This window comes from Drosophila simulans, unplaced genomic scaffold, assembly GCF_016746395.2.
Source record: "Drosophila simulans strain w501 unplaced genomic scaffold, Prin_Dsim_3.1 Segkk94_quiver_pilon, whole genome shotgun sequence".
NCBI classification, from domain to species: Eukaryota; Metazoa; Arthropoda; class Insecta; order Diptera; family Drosophilidae; genus Drosophila; species Drosophila simulans.
In genome coordinates, this window is record NW_025416889.1 from 147501 (window position 1) to 164378 (window position 16878).

The window sequence follows — 16878 nt, forward strand, 5'->3', positions numbered from 1 at the left end:
AACTAAATTCGAAAGTGGAAGTCGAATTAAAATTAAAATAATTTTGAATGTGGTAATCGAAATAAGTTTGTGTGTATATGGACCATAATATACACGCGTTGCGAATATGTATTGTTCATCTATGTTATGAGCATACGTTGGCTAATGCAACAACCTAAAATATACAATGTTTGTACCTGTCATCCATCAGGTTAATGTTTTATATAAATTTTGCAGTATGTGTCACCCAAAATAGCAAACCATAACCAGATTATTATGATACATAATGCTTATATGAAACTAAGACATTTCGCAACATTTATTTTAGGTATAAAAATAAATTTATTGAAGGAATTGATATATGCCAGTAAAATGGTGTATTTTTAATTTCTTTCAATAAAAACAATATTGACATTATATAAAAATGAATTATAAAACTCTAAGCGGTGGATCACTCGGCTCATGGGTCGATGAAGAACGCAGCAAACTGTGCGTCATCGTGTGAACTGCAGGACACATGAACATCGACATTTTGAACGCATATCGCAGTCCATGCTGTTATGTACTTTAATTAATTTTATAGTGCTGCTTGGACTACATATGGTTGAGGGTTGTAAGACTATGCTAATTAAGTTGTTTATAAATTTTTTATAAGCATATGGTATATTATTGGATTAAATAATGATTTTATTCATAATATTAAAAAAGAAATGAAAAACATTATCTCACATTTGAATGTGAAAAACGAAGAGAAATATTTTCTTTTTCAATCAAATAATACTGAGAAATGTCTAGCATAAAAAATTGAAATATTTTTCATCTAGAATTGTCTCTTATTAATGATTCGAAAAAAAAAAAACTTGGTTATGTTATTATTCTTCGTTGGTTCGTTAAATGGATAAAAAATAACTTTGCTTACAAGAACTATTGGAACTATTTATAACGAATTTAATTGATTGTTTTATCATTTATATATAAAGAATTTATGGCAAAATATAGTTATATATACAACCTCAACTCATATGGGACTACCCCCTGAATTTAAGCATATTAATTAGGGGAGGAAAAGAAACTAACAAGGATTTTCTTAGTAGCGGCGAGCGAAAAGAAAACAGTTCAGCACTAAGTCACTTTGTCTATATGGCAAATGTGAGATGCAGTGTATGGAGCGTCAATATTCTAGTATGAGAAATTAATGATTTAAGTCCTTCTTAAATGAGGCCATTTACCCATAGAGGGTGCCAGGCCCGTATAACGTTAATGATTACTAGATGATGTTTCCAAAGAGTCGTGTTGCTTGATAGTGCAGCACTAAGTGGGTGGTAAACTCCATCTAAAACTAAATATAACCATGAGACCGATAGTAAACAAGTACCGTGAGGGAAAGTTGAAAAGAACTCTGAATAGAGAGTTAAACAGTACGTGAAACTGCTTAGAGGTTAAGCCCGATGAACCTGAATATCCGTTATGGAAAATTCATCATTAAAATTGTAATATTTAAATAATATTATTAAGAATAATGTGCATTTTTTCCATATAAGGACATTGTAATCTATTAGCATATCCCAAATTTATCATAAAATATAACTTATAGTTTATTCCAATTAAATTGCTTGCATTTTAACACAGAATAAATGTTATTAATTTGATAAAGTGCTGATAGATTTATATTATTACAGAGCGTTAATTTTTCGGAATTATATAATGGCATAATTATCATTGATTTTTGTGTTTATTATATGCTCTTGTATGATTAACAATGCGAAAGATTCAGGATACCTTCGGGACCCGTCTTGAAACACGGACCAAGGAGTCTAACATATGTGCAAGTTATTGGGATGTAAACCTAATAGCGTAATTAACTTGACTAATAATGGGATTAGTTTTTTAGCTATTTATAGCTAATTAACACAATCCCGGGGCGTTCTATATAGTTATGTATAATGTATATTTATATTATTTATGCCTCTAACTGGAACGTACCTTGAGCATATATGCTGTGACCCGAAAGATGGTGAACTATACTTGATCAGGTTGAAGTCAGGGGAAACCCTGATGGAAGACCGAAACAGTTCTGACGTGCAAATCGATTGTCAGAATTGAGTATAGGGGCGAAAGACCAATCGAACCATCTAGTAGCTGGTTCCTTCCGAAGTTTCCCTCAGGATAGCTGGTGCATTTTAATATTATATAAAATAATCTTATCTGGTAAAGCGAATGATTAGAGGCCTTAGGGTCGAAACGATCTTAACCTATTCTCAAACTTTAAATGGGTAAGAACCTTAACTTTCTTGATATGAAGTTCAAGGTTATGATATAATGTGCCCAGTGGGCCACTTTTGGTAAGCAGAACTGGCGCTGTGGGATGAACCAAACGTAATGTTACGGTGCCCAAATTAACAACTCATGCAGATACCATGAAAGGCGTTGGTTGCTTAAAACAGCAGGACGGTGATCATGGAAGTCGAAATCCGCTAAGGAGTGTGTAACAACTCACCTGCCGAAGCAACTAGCCCTTAAAATGGATGGCGCTTAAGTTGTATACCTATACATTACCGCTAAAGTAGATGATTTATATTACTTGTGATATAAATTTTGAAACTTTAGTGAGTAGGAAGGTACAATGGTATGCGTAGAAGTGTTTGGCGTAAGCCTGCATGGAGCTGCCATTGGTACAGATCTTGGTGGTAGTAGCAAATAATCGAATGAGACCTTGGAGGACTGAAGTGGAGAAGGGTTTCGTGTGAACAGTGGTTGATCACGAGTTAGTCGGTCCTAAGTTCAAGGCGAAAGCCGAAAATTTTCAAGTAAAACAAAAATGCCTAACTATATAAACAAAGCGAATATAATACACTTGAATAATTTTGAACGAAAGGGAATACGGTTCCAATTCCGTAACCTGTTGAGTATCCGTTTGTTATTAAATATGGGCCTCGTGCTCATCCTGGCAACAGGAACGACCATAAAGAAGCCGTCGAGAGATATCGGAAGAGTTTTCTTTTCTGTTTTATAGCCGTACTACCATGGAAGTCTTTCGCAGAGAGATATGGTAGATGGGCTAGAAGAGCATGACATATACTGTTGTGTCGATATTTTCTCCTCGGACCTTGAAAATTTATGGTGGGGACACGCAAACTTCTCAACAGGCCGTACCAATATCCGCAGCTGGTCTCCAAGGTGAAGAGTCTCTAGTCGATAGAATAATGTAGGTAAGGGAAGTCGGCAAATTAGATCCGTAACTTCGGGATAAGGATTGGCTCTGAAGATTGAGATAGTCGGGCTTGATTGGGAAACAATAACATGGTTTATGTGCTCGTTCTGGGTAAATAGAGTTTCTAGCATTTATGTTAGTTACTTGTTCCCCGGATAGTTTAGTTACGTAGCCAATTGTGGAACTTTCTTGCTAAAATTTTTAAGAATACTATTTGGGTTAAACCAATTAGTTCTTATCAATTATAACGATTATCAATTAACAATCAATTCAGAACTGGCACGGACTTGGGGAATCCGACTGTCTAATTAAAACAAAGCATTGTGATGGCCCTAGCGGGTGTTGACACAATGTGATTTCTGCCCAGTGCTCTGAATGTCAAAGTGAAGAAATTCAAGTAAGCGCGGGTCAACGGCGGGAGTAACTATGACTCTCTTAAGGTAGCCAAATGCCTCGTCATCTAATTAGTGACGCGCATGAATGGATTAACGAGATTCCTACTGTCCCTATCTACTATCTAGCGAAACCACAGCCAAGGGAACGGGCTTGGAATAATTAGCGGGGAAAGAAGACCCTTTTGAGCTTGACTCTAATCTGGCAGTGTAAGGAGACATAAGAGGTGTAGAATAAGTGGGAGATATTAGACCTCGGTTTGGTATCGTCAATGAAATACCACTACTCTTATTGTTTCCTTACTTACTTGATTAAATGGAACGTGTATCATTTCCTAGCCATTATACGGATATATTTATTATATCTTATGGTATTGGGTTTTGATGCAAGCTTCTTGATCAAAGTATCACGAGTTTGTTATATAATCGCAAACAAATTCTTTAATAAAACGATGCATTTATGTATTTTTGATTTGAAAATTTGGTATAACTCCAATTACTCAGGTATGATCCAATTCAAGGACATTGCCAGGTAGGGAGTTTGACTGGGGCGGTACATCTCTCAAATAATAACGGAGGTGTCCCAAGGCCAGCTCAGTGCGGACAGAAACCACACATAGAGCAAAAGGGCAAATGCTGACTTGATCTCGGTGTTCAGTACACACAGGGACAGCAAAAGCTCGGCCTATCGATCCTTTTGGTTTAAAGAGTTTTTAACAAGAGGTGTCAGAAAAGTTACCATAGGGATAACTGGCTTGTGGCGGCCAAGCGTTCATAGCGACGTCGCTTTTTGATCCTTCGATGTCGGCTCTTCCTATCATTGTGAAGCAAAATTCACCAAGCGTTGGATTGTTCACCCATGCAAGGGAACGTGAGCTGGGTTTAGACCGTCGTGAGACAGGTTAGTTTTACCCTACTAATGACAAAACGTTGTTGCGACAGCATTCCTGCGTAGTACGAGAGGAACCGCAGGTACGGACCAATGGCACAATACTTGTTCGAGCGAACAGTGGTATGACGCTACGTCCGTTGGATTATGCCTGAACGCCTCTAAGGTCGTATCCGTGCTGGACTGCAATGATAAATAAGGGGCAATTTGCATTGTATGGCTTCTAAACCATTTAAAGTTTATAATTTATTTTATAAACGACAATGGATGTGATGCCAATGTAATTTGTAACATAGTAAATTAGGAGGATCTTCGATCACCTGATGCCGCGCTAGTTACATATAAAAGCATTATTTAATACAATGACAAAGCCTAGAATCAATTGTAAACGACTTTTGTAACAGGCAAGGTGTTGTAAGTGGTTGAGCAGCTGCCATACTGCGATCCACTGAAGCTTATCCTTTGCTTGATGATTCGATAAATAAATGATTTTTTCCTGTAGCCAAACACCTCGTCATCAATTTAGTGACGCATATGATATTGTCCCTATCATATAATTTTTGATATAAAGACTTTAAAGAATTGTATCAAGTTGCCAAACACCTCGTCATCAATTTAGTGACGCATATGATATTGTCCCTATCATATAATTAATATAAAGACTTTAATGAATTGTGTCAAGTTGCCAAACACCTCGTCATCAATTTAGTGACGCATATGATATTGTCCCTATCATATAATTAATATAAAGAATTTTAATGAATTGTGTCAAGTTGCCAAACACCTCGTCATCAATTTAGTGACGCATATGATATTGTCCCTATCATATAATTTTTGATATAAAGACTTTAAAGAATTGTATCAAGTTGCCAAACACCTCGTCATCAATTTAGTGACGCATATGATATTGTCCATATCATATAATTAATATAAAGACTTTAATGAATTGTGTCAAGTTGCCAAACACCTCGTCATCAATTTAGTGACGCATATGATATTGTCCCTATCATATAATTTTTGATATAAAGACTTTAAAGAATTGTATCAAGTTGCAAACTGTCATTTTAGTATATATTTTATATATTTTATAAGATTTAATTGTGTCAAGTTGCCAAACACCTCGTCATCAATTTAGTGACGCATATGATATTGTCCCTATCATATAATTAATATAAAGACTTTAATGAATTGTGTCAAGTTGCCAAACACCTCGTCATCAATTTAGTGACGCATATGATATTGTCCATATCATATAATTAATATAAAGACTTTAATGAATTGTGTCAAGTTGCCAAACACCTCGTCATCAATTTAGTGACGCATATGATATTGTCCCTATCATATAATTTTTGATATAAAGACTTTAAAGAATTGTATCAAGTTGCCAAACACCTCGTCATCAATTTAGTGACGCATATGATATTGTCCATATCATATAATTAATATAAAGACTTTAATGAATTGTGTCAAGTTGCCAAACACCTCGTCATCAATTTAGTGACGCATATGATATTGTCCCTATCATATAATTAATATAAAGACTTTAATGAATTGTGTCAAGTTGCCAAACACCTCGTCATCAATTTAGTGACGCATATGATATTGTCCTATCATATAATTAATATAAAGACTTAATGAATTGTGTCAAGTTGCCAAACACCTCGTCATCAATTTAGTGACGCATATGATATTGTCCTATCATATAATTTTTGATATAAAGACTTTAAAGAATTGTATCAAGTTGCCAAACACCTCGTCATCAATTTAGTGACGCATATGATATTGTCCATATCATATAATTAATATAAAGACTTTAATGAATTGTGTCAAGTTGCCAAACACCTCGTCATCAATTTAGTGACGCATATGATATTGTCCCTATCATATAATTAATATAAAGACTTTAATGAATTGTGTCAAGTTGCCAAACACCTCGTCATCAATTTAGTGACGCATATGATATTGTCCCTATCATATAATTAATATAAAGAATTTTAATGAATTGTGTCAAGTTGCCAAACACCTCGTCATCAATTTAGTGACGCATATGATATTGTCCCTATCATATAATTAATATAAAAACTTTTAATGAATTGTGTCAAGTTGCCAAACACCTCGTCATCAATTTAGTGACGCATATGATATTGTCCCTATCATATATTTTTGATATAAAGACTTTAAAGAATTGTATCAAGTTGCCAAACACCTCGTCATCAACTACTATATTATGGTTGCGCCGACCTCTCATATTGTATTCTCTTATGTGTTCATAGGATTTTGGCAATTATATACGAGTAAATTAAATAATATACTTATGAAAATGATTAATTATTATATGTATAAGGGAAAAAATGCTGAAATATTCCCATATTATCTTAGTATTATAGAGGAAAGACCGTTGCCGACCTCTCATATTGTTCAAAACTTATGTATTCATATGATTTTGGCAATTAAATGAGTAAATTAAATAATATACATATGAAAATGATTAATTATTATATGTATAAGGGAAAAAATGCTGAAATATTCCCACATTCTCTCAGTATTATAGAGAAAAGCCATTATAGTGAGAGGGTATAGTAGTGTAAACGACCGGAATTACGACAGAGGGTTCAAAAACTACTATAGGTAGGCAGTGGTTGCCGACCTCTCATATTGTTCAAAACTTATGTATTCATATGATTTTGGCAATTATATGAGTAAATTAAATAATATACATATGAAAATGATTAATTATTATATGTATAAGGGAAAAAATGCTGAAATATTCCCACATTCTCTCAGTATTATAGAGAAAAGCCATTATAGTGAGAGGGTATAGTAGTGTAAACGACCGGAATTACGACAGAGGGTTCAAAAACTACTATAGGTAGGCAGTGGTTGCCGACCTCTCATATTGTTCAAAACTTATGTATTCATATGATTTTGGGAATTATATGAGTAAATTAAATAATATACATATGAAAATGATTAATTATTATATGTATAAGGGAAAAAATGCTGAAATATTCCCACATTCTCTCAGTATTATAGAGAAAAGCCATTATAGTGAGAGGGTATAGTAGTGTAAACGACCGGAATTACGACAGAGGGTTCAAAAACTACTATAGGTAGGCAGTGGTTGCCGACCTCTCATATTGTTCAAAACTTATGAATTCATATGATTTTGGGAATTATATGAGTAAATTAAATAATATACATATGAAAATGATTAATTATTATATGTATAAGGAAAAAAATGCTGAAATATTCCCACATTCTCTTAGTATTATAGAGAAAAGCCATTATAGGGAGAGGGTATAGTAGTGTAAACGACCGGAATTACGACAGAGGGTTCAAAAACTACTATAGGTAGGCAGTGGTTGCCGACCTCTCATATTGTTCAAAACTTATGTATTCATATGATTTTGGCAATAATATGAGTAAATTAAATAATAAACATATGAAAATTAATATGTATTATATGTATAAAGAAAAAAATAATCATATTATATATGAATAATGGAAAAAAAAATGAAATGTTCATATAATCTCTTAATATATAAGAGAATAGCCCGTATGTTGGGTGGCAAACGGAATTGAAAATACCCGCTTTGACGACAGCGGGTTCAAAAACTACTATAGGTAGGCAGTGGTTGCCGACCTCCCGCATTATTCGAAATATTTATTTCGGATTATGTTTATATTGGTTACATACAATAAAGTATATTATTATCCGTACAAATTTGTTTCTCAGTTCTATAGAACACGGGACTTGGCTCCGCGGATAATAGGAATATACGCTTTTTAGATAATATCGTTGAAACAAAAGTCAAGTTTCTATTATATATAGAATAACAAATCGTTTCCATATATTATCGTTAATTTTTGGAGGCAGGCAAATATTTATTTATTACCTGCCGTATAGTTGGATTATTATATCGTTACGGTATAATACAAATATGGATTCTTATGAAAGAAATATAAAATTATATATTAAATGTGGAAATATTATCATATGCGCTTGGTTTTATGTTATATATTACCAGAGAGATATATGAAAAGAGATAAATTTTAAATTTATCTTCAAAATGCAAATGATTTAACTTAATATTTATATTGGTTAAACAAAAATTGTACATGTGTGGATACAATAATTATGTATGTTGGAAATAAAATGATATTTTATAATGAAATATGTATATATAAAAAGATATAATTATAGAAACATATATATTACAATAATTATATGAAATTCTTGTTATATTGGTAAAACAAGTATAAATTAAAAATGAAATTATGGATTACGAATGCTATATAAAAATGGCCGTAATCGAATGGATATTTTACTTATAAATATATATTTAAAATTTTACCCAAAGGCGAAATATTGAATTTTATTCAATATAATAAAAATCATGGAATTATATAAAGTGAAAAATCCATATATCTATTATATTGCTTATTTCGATTCAAAAAATATGAATGGAATATGAAGGAAAAACATTATTCTGGTTGATCCTGCCAGTAGTTATATGCTTGTCTCAAAGATTAAGCCATGCATGTCTAAGTACACACGAATTAAAAGTGAAACCGCAAAAGGCTCATTATATCAGTTATGGTTCCTTAGATCGTTAACAGTTACTTGGATAACTGTGGTAATTCTAGAGCTAATACATGCAATTAAAACATGAACCTTATGGGACATGTGCTTTTATTAGGCTAAAACCAAGCGATCGCAAGATCGTTATATTGGTTGAACTCTAGATAACATGCAGATCGTATGGTCTTGTACCGACGACAGATCTTTCAAATGTCTGCCCTATCAACTTTTGATGGTAGTATCTAGGACTACCATGGTTGCAACGGGTAACGGGGAATCAGGGTTCGATTCCGGAGAGGGAGCCTGAGAAACGGCTACCACATCTAAGGAAGGCAGCAGGCGCGTAAATTACCCACTCCCAGCTCGGGGAGGTAGTGACGAAAAATAACAATACAGGACTCATATCCGAGGCCCTGTAATTGGAATGAGTACACTTTAAATCCTTTAACAAGGACCAATTGGAGGGCAAGTCTGGTGCCAGCAGCCGCGGTAATTCCAGCTCCAATAGCGTATATTAAAGTTGTTGCGGTTAAAACGTTCGTAGTTGAACTTGTGCTTCATACGGGTAGTACAACTTACAATTGTGGTTAGTACTATACCTTTATGTATGTAAGCGTATTACCGGTGGAGTTCTTATATGTGATTAAATACTTGTATTTTTTCATATGTTCCTCCTATTTAAAAACCTGCACTAGTGCTCTTAAACGAGTGTTATTGTGGGCCGGTACTATTACTTTGAACAAATTAGAGTGCTTAAAGCAGGCTTCAAATGCCTGAATATTCTGTGCATGGGATAATGAAATAAGACCTCTGTTCTGCTTTCATTGGTTTTCAGATCAAGAGGTAATGATTAATAGAAGCAGTTTGGGGGCATTAGTATTACGACGCGAGAGGTGAAATTCTTGGACCGTCGTAAGACTAACTTAAGCGAAAGCATTTGCCAAAGATGTTTTCATTAATCAAGAACGAAAGTTAGAGGTTCGAAGGCGATCAGATACCGCCCTAGTTCTAACCATAAACGATGCCAGCTAGCAATTGGGTGTAGCTACTTTTATGGCTCTCTCAGTCGCTTCCCGGGAAACCAAAGCTTTTGGGCTCCGGGGGAAGTATGGTTGCAAAGCTGAAACTTAAAGGAATTGACGGAAGGGCACCACCAGGAGTGGAGCCTGCGGCTTAATTTGACTCAACACGGGAAAACTTACCAGGTCCGAACATAAGTGTGTAAGACAGATTGATAGCTCTTTCTCGAATCTATGGGTGGTGGTGCATGGCCGTTCTTAGTTCGTGGAGTGATTTGTCTGGTTAATTCCGATAACGAACGAGACTCAAATATATTAAATAGATATCTTCAGGATTATGGTGCTGAAGCTTATGTAGCCTTCATTCATGGTGGCAGTAAAATGTTTATTGTGTTTGAATGTGTTTATGTAAGTGGAGCCGTACCTGTTGGTTTGTCCCATTATAAGGACACTAGCTTCTTAAATGGACAAATTGCGTCTAGCAATAATGAGATTGAGCAATAACAGGTCTGTGATGCCCTTAGATGTCCTGGGCTGCACGCGCGCTACAATGAAAGTATCAACGTGTATTTCCTAGACCGAGAGGTCCGGGTAAACCGCTGAACCACTTTCATGCTTGGGATTGTGAACTGAAACTGTTCACATGAACTTGGAATTCCCAGTAAGTGTGAGTCATTAACTCGCATTGATTACGTCCCTGCCCTTTGTACACACCGCCCGTCGCTACTACCGATTGAATTATTTAGTGAGGTCTCCGGACGTGATCACTGTGACGCCTTGCGTGTTACGGTTGTTTCGCAAAAGTTGACCGAACTTGATTATTTAGAGGAAGTAAAAGTCGTAACAAGGTTTCCGTAGGTGAACCTGCGGAAGGATCATTATTGTATAATATCCTTACCGTTAATAAACATTTGTTATAATACAAATAAATACAATTTACCAAAATAAAAATATTACAAAATGATTCTACGGAATCAAAAGTTAAAGTGAAAATAAAATGTAGATGGCTTTTATTTTATTTATATGTGGGGCTTGGCAACCTCATAAAAAGACTTTAACATTATTAATGTTGTTGTGCGTATTTGTGGCAGTACTTACTACAACAACGGCGTTTCCTATAAAAACAAATTCTCGAAAATGGAAATCGAAGAAACTAAACTAAATTCGAAAGTGGAAGTCGAATTAAAATTAAAATAATTTTGAATGTGGTAATCGAAATAAGTTTGTGTGTATATGGACCATAATATACACGCGTTGCGAATATGTATTGTTCATCTATGTTATGAGCATACGTTGGCTAATGCAACAACCTAAAATATACAATGTTTGTACCTGTCATCCATCAGGTTAATGTTTTATATAAATTTTGCAGTATGTGTCACCCAAAATAGCAAACCATAACCAGATTATTATGATACATAATGCTTATATGAAACTAAGACATTTCGCAACATTTATTTTAGGTATAAAAATAAATTTATTGAAGGAATTGATATATGCCAGTAAAATGGTGTATTTTTAATTTCTTTCAATAAAAACAATATTGACATTATATAAAAATGAATTATAAAACTCTAAGCGGTGGATCACTCGGCTCATGGGTCGATGAAGAACGCAGCAAACTGTGCGTCATCGTGTGAACTGCAGGACACATGAACATCGACATTTTGAACGCATATCGCAGTCCATGCTGTTATGTACTTTAATTAATTTTATAGTGCTGCTTGGACTACATATGGTTGAGGGTTGTAAGACTATGCTAATTAAGTTGTTTATAAATTTTTTATAAGCATATGGTATATTATTGGATTAAATAATGATTTTATTCATAATATTAAAAAAGAAATGAAAAACATTATCTCACATTTGAATGTGAAAAACGAAGAGAAATATTTTCTTTTTCAATCAAATAATACTGAGAAATGTCTAGCATAAAAAATTGAAATATTTTTCATCTAGAATTGTCTCTTATTAATGATTCGAAAAAAAAAAAACTTGGTTATGTTATTATTCTTCGTTGGTTCGTTAAATGGATAAAAAATAACTTTGCTTACAAGAACTATTGGAACTATTTATAACGAATTTAATTGATTGTTTTATCATTTATATATAAAGAATTTATGGCAAAATATAGTTATATATACAACCTCAACTCATATGGGACTACCCCCTGAATTTAAGCATATTAATTAGGGGAGGAAAAGAAACTAACAAGGATTTTCTTAGTAGCGGCGAGCGAAAAGAAAACAGTTCAGCACTAAGTCACTTTGTCTATATGGCAAATGTGAGATGCAGTGTATGGAGCGTCAATATTCTAGTATGAGAAATTAATGATTTAAGTCCTTCTTAAATGAGGCCATTTACCCATAGAGGGTGCCAGGCCCGTATAACGTTAATGATTACTAGATGATGTTTCCAAAGAGTCGTGTTGCTTGATAGTGCAGCACTAAGTGGGTGGTAAACTCCATCTAAAACTAAATATAACCATGAGACCGATAGTAAACAAGTACCGTGAGGGAAAGTTGAAAAGAACTCTGAATAGAGAGTTAAACAGTACGTGAAACTGCTTAGAGGTTAAGCCCGATGAACCTGAATATCCGTTATGGAAAATTCATCATTAAAATTGTAATATTTAAATAATATTATTAAGAATAATGTGCATTTTTTCCATATAAGGACATTGTAATCTATTAGCATATCCCAAATTTATCATAAAATATAACTTATAGTTTATTCCAATTAAATTGCTTGCATTTTAACACAGAATAAATGTTATTAATTTGATAAAGTGCTGATAGATTTATATTATTACAGAGCGTTAATTTTTCGGAATTATATAATGGCATAATTATCATTGATTTTTGTGTTTATTATATGCTCTTGTATGATTAACAATGCGAAAGATTCAGGATACCTTCGGGACCCGTCTTGAAACACGGACCAAGGAGTCTAACATATGTGCAAGTTATTGGGATGTAAACCTAATAGCGTAATTAACTTGACTAATAATGGGATTAGTTTTTTAGCTATTTATAGCTAATTAACACAATCCCGGGGCGTTCTATATAGTTATGTATAATGTATATTTATATTATTTATGCCTCTAACTGGAACGTACCTTGAGCATATATGCTGTGACCCGAAAGATGGTGAACTATACTTGATCAGGTTGAAGTCAGGGGAAACCCTGATGGAAGACCGAAACAGTTCTGACGTGCAAATCGATTGTCAGAATTGAGTATAGGGGCGAAAGACCAATCGAACCATCTAGTAGCTGGTTCCTTCCGAAGTTTCCCTCAGGATAGCTGGTGCATTTTAATATTATATAAAATAATCTTATCTGGTAAAGCGAATGATTAGAGGCCTTAGGGTCGAAACGATCTTAACCTATTCTCAAACTTTAAATGGGTAAGAACCTTAACTTTCTTGATATGAAGTTCAAGGTTATGATATAATGTGCCCAGTGGGCCACTTTTGGTAAGCAGAACTGGCGCTGTGGGATGAACCAAACGTAATGTTACGGTGCCCAAATTAACAACTCATGCAGATACCATGAAAGGCGTTGGTTGCTTAAAACAGCAGGACGGTGATCATGGAAGTCGAAATCCGCTAAGGAGTGTGTAACAACTCACCTGCCGAAGCAACTAGCCCTTAAAATGGATGGCGCTTAAGTTGTATACCTATACATTACCGCTAAAGTAGATGATTTATATTACTTGTGATATAAATTTTGAAACTTTAGTGAGTAGGAAGGTACAATGGTATGCGTAGAAGTGTTTGGCGTAAGCCTGCATGGAGCTGCCATTGGTACAGATCTTGGTGGTAGTAGCAAATAATCGAATGAGACCTTGGAGGACTGAAGTGGAGAAGGGTTTCGTGTGAACAGTGGTTGATCACGAGTTAGTCGGTCCTAAGTTCAAGGCGAAAGCCGAAAATTTTCAAGTAAAACAAAAATGCCTAACTATATAAACAAAGCGAATATAATACACTTGAATAATTTTGAACGAAAGGGAATACGGTTCCAATTCCGTAACCTGTTGAGTATCCGTTTGTTATTAAATATGGGCCTCGTGCTCATCCTGGCAACAGGAACGACCATAAAGAAGCCGTCGAGAGATATCGGAAGAGTTTTCTTTTCTGTTTTATAGCCGTACTACCATGGAAGTCTTTCGCAGAGAGATATGGTAGATGGGCTAGAAGAGCATGACATATACTGTTGTGTCGATATTTTCTCCTCGGACCTTGAAAATTTATGGTGGGGACACGCAAACTTCTCAACAGGCCGTACCAATATCCGCAGCTGGTCTCCAAGGTGAAGAGTCTCTAGTCGATAGAATAATGTAGGTAAGGGAAGTCGGCAAATTAGATCCGTAACTTCGGGATAAGGATTGGCTCTGAAGATTGAGATAGTCGGGCTTGATTGGGAAACAATAACATGGTTTATGTGCTCGTTCTGGGTAAATAGAGTTTCTAGCATTTATGTTAGTTACTTGTTCCCCGGATAGTTTAGTTACGTAGCCAATTGTGGAACTTTCTTGCTAAAATTTTTAAGAATACTATTTGGGTTAAACCAATTAGTTCTTATCAATTATAACGATTATCAATTAACAATCAATTCAGAACTGGCACGGACTTGGGGAATCCGACTGTCTAATTAAAACAAAGCATTGTGATGGCCCTAGCGGGTGTTGACACAATGTGATTTCTGCCCAGTGCTCTGAATGTCAAAGTGAAGAAATTCAAGTAAGCGCGGGTCAACGGCGGGAGTAACTATGACTCTCTTAAGGTAGCCAAATGCCTCGTCATCTAATTAGTGACGCGCATGAATGGATTAACGAGATTCCTACTGTCCCTATCTACTATCTAGCGAAACCACAGCCAAGGGAACGGGCTTGGAATAATTAGCGGGGAAAGAAGACCCTTTTGAGCTTGACTCTAATCTGGCAGTGTAAGGAGACATAAGAGGTGTAGAATAAGTGGGAGATATTAGACCTCGGTTTGGTATCGTCAATGAAATACCACTACTCTTATTGTTTCCTTACTTACTTGATTAAATGGAACGTGTATCATTTCCTAGCCATTATACGGATATATTTATTATATCTTATGGTATTGGGTTTTGATGCAAGCTTCTTGATCAAAGTATCACGAGTTTGTTATATAATCGCAAACAAATTCTTTAATAAAACGATGCATTTATGTATTTTTGATTTGAAAATTTGGTATAACTCCAATTACTCAGGTATGATCCAATTCAAGGACATTGCCAGGTAGGGAGTTTGACTGGGGCGGTACATCTCTCAAATAATAACGGAGGTGTCCCAAGGCCAGCTCAGTGCGGACAGAAACCACACATAGAGCAAAAGGGCAAATGCTGACTTGATCTCGGTGTTCAGTACACACAGGGACAGCAAAAGCTCGGCCTATCGATCCTTTTGGTTTAAAGAGTTTTTAACAAGAGGTGTCAGAAAAGTTACCATAGGGATAACTGGCTTGTGGCGGCCAAGCGTTCATAGCGACGTCGCTTTTTGATCCTTCGATGTCGGCTCTTCCTATCATTGTGAAGCAAAATTCACCAAGCGTTGGATTGTTCACCCATGCAAGGGAACGTGAGCTGGGTTTAGACCGTCGTGAGACAGGTTAGTTTTACCCTACTAATGACAAAACGTTGTTGCGACAGCATTCCTGCGTAGTACGAGAGGAACCGCAGGTACGGACCAATGGCACAATACTTGTTCGAGCGAACAGTGGTATGACGCTACGTCCGTTGGATTATGCCTGAACGCCTCTAAGGTCGTATCCGTGCTGGACTGCAATGATAAATAAGGGGCAATTTGCATTGTATGGCTTCTAAACCATTTAAAGTTTATAATTTATTTTATAAACGACAATGGATGTGATGCCAATGTAATTTGTAACATAGTAAATTAGGAGGATCTTCGATCACCTGATGCCGCGCTAGTTACATATAAAAGCATTATTTAATACAATGACAAAGCCTAGAATCAATTGTAAACGACTTTTGTAACAGGCAAGGTGTTGTAAGTGGTTGAGCAGCTGCCATACTGCGATCCACTGAAGCTTATCCTTTGCTTGATGATTCGATAAATAAATGATTTTTTCCTGTAGCCAAACACCTCGTCATCAATTTAGTGACGCATATGATATTGTCCCTATCATATAATTTTTGATATAAAGACTTTAAAGAATTGTATCAAGTTGCCAAACACCTCGTCATCAATTTAGTGACGATATGATTTTCCTATTATATTATTAGATTTTGTTGTTCGTTGCCACCTCGTCATCATTTAGTTTTTTTTTTTTTTTTTTTTTTTTTTTTTTTAGCGTGCGTTTATTTATTTAAAATCTGTCCTAGTGGACAATAATTAAATGGTTTTGCGGGGGAACATTAGCTTAAGGGATACTATTGTACATGTATTTGTGGCGGGTTTTATATGTGTTGTCTATTGTTGTGGAAGATCGAGAGGGTGTCTCCTCATGAGACGTCTGCTTGTTTGGCTATTGTCTAACAGGTTGGTGGCGAGGTGGTTAGGGTGGTTTTCGAGCCTTTTCAGGTATCTCTCGCTGAGCCTGGAGATTTCATCAGCGACTTGTGGGATTCCAAGTTCCCTATGTATGGCGACATTCTCGTGGTAGGGATGCGCATTACAGGCAATTCTCAAGCACCTATTCTGGAACCGCTGTATACGCAGGCGATTCGTGTGGCTTGCCGTGCCCCATAGCTGTATCCCGTAGGTCCAGATGGGCTTGAGAATTGCCTTGTACACCAGGATTTTGTGGTTCTG

At 35.5% G+C, this 16878-nt stretch overlaps 5 non-coding genes across 5 annotated transcripts; all 5 read left to right on the forward strand.

Moving 5' to 3' along the window:
• Positions 1-414: 414 nt before the first annotated feature.
• LOC120285715 lies at positions 415-593 on the forward strand. The gene has a single exon (XR_005544935.1). It is a non-coding gene; the product is annotated as a 5.8S ribosomal RNA (ribosomal RNA).
• A 394-nt stretch (positions 594-987) lies between these two features.
• Positions 988-4949, forward strand: LOC120285735. The gene has a single exon (XR_005544955.1). It is a non-coding gene; the product is annotated as a large subunit ribosomal RNA (ribosomal RNA).
• A 4009-nt stretch (positions 4950-8958) lies between these two features.
• LOC120285730 lies at positions 8959-10953 on the forward strand. The gene has a single exon (XR_005544950.1). It is a non-coding gene; the product is annotated as a small subunit ribosomal RNA (ribosomal RNA).
• Positions 10954-11642: 689 nt separating this feature from the next.
• On the forward strand, positions 11643-11821 carry LOC120285716. Its single transcript, XR_005544936.1, has one exon. It is a non-coding gene; the product is annotated as a 5.8S ribosomal RNA (ribosomal RNA).
• A 394-nt stretch (positions 11822-12215) lies between these two features.
• Positions 12216-16177, forward strand: LOC120285736. Its single transcript, XR_005544956.1, has one exon. It is a non-coding gene; the product is annotated as a large subunit ribosomal RNA (ribosomal RNA).
• Positions 16178-16878: the final 701 nt, after the last annotated feature.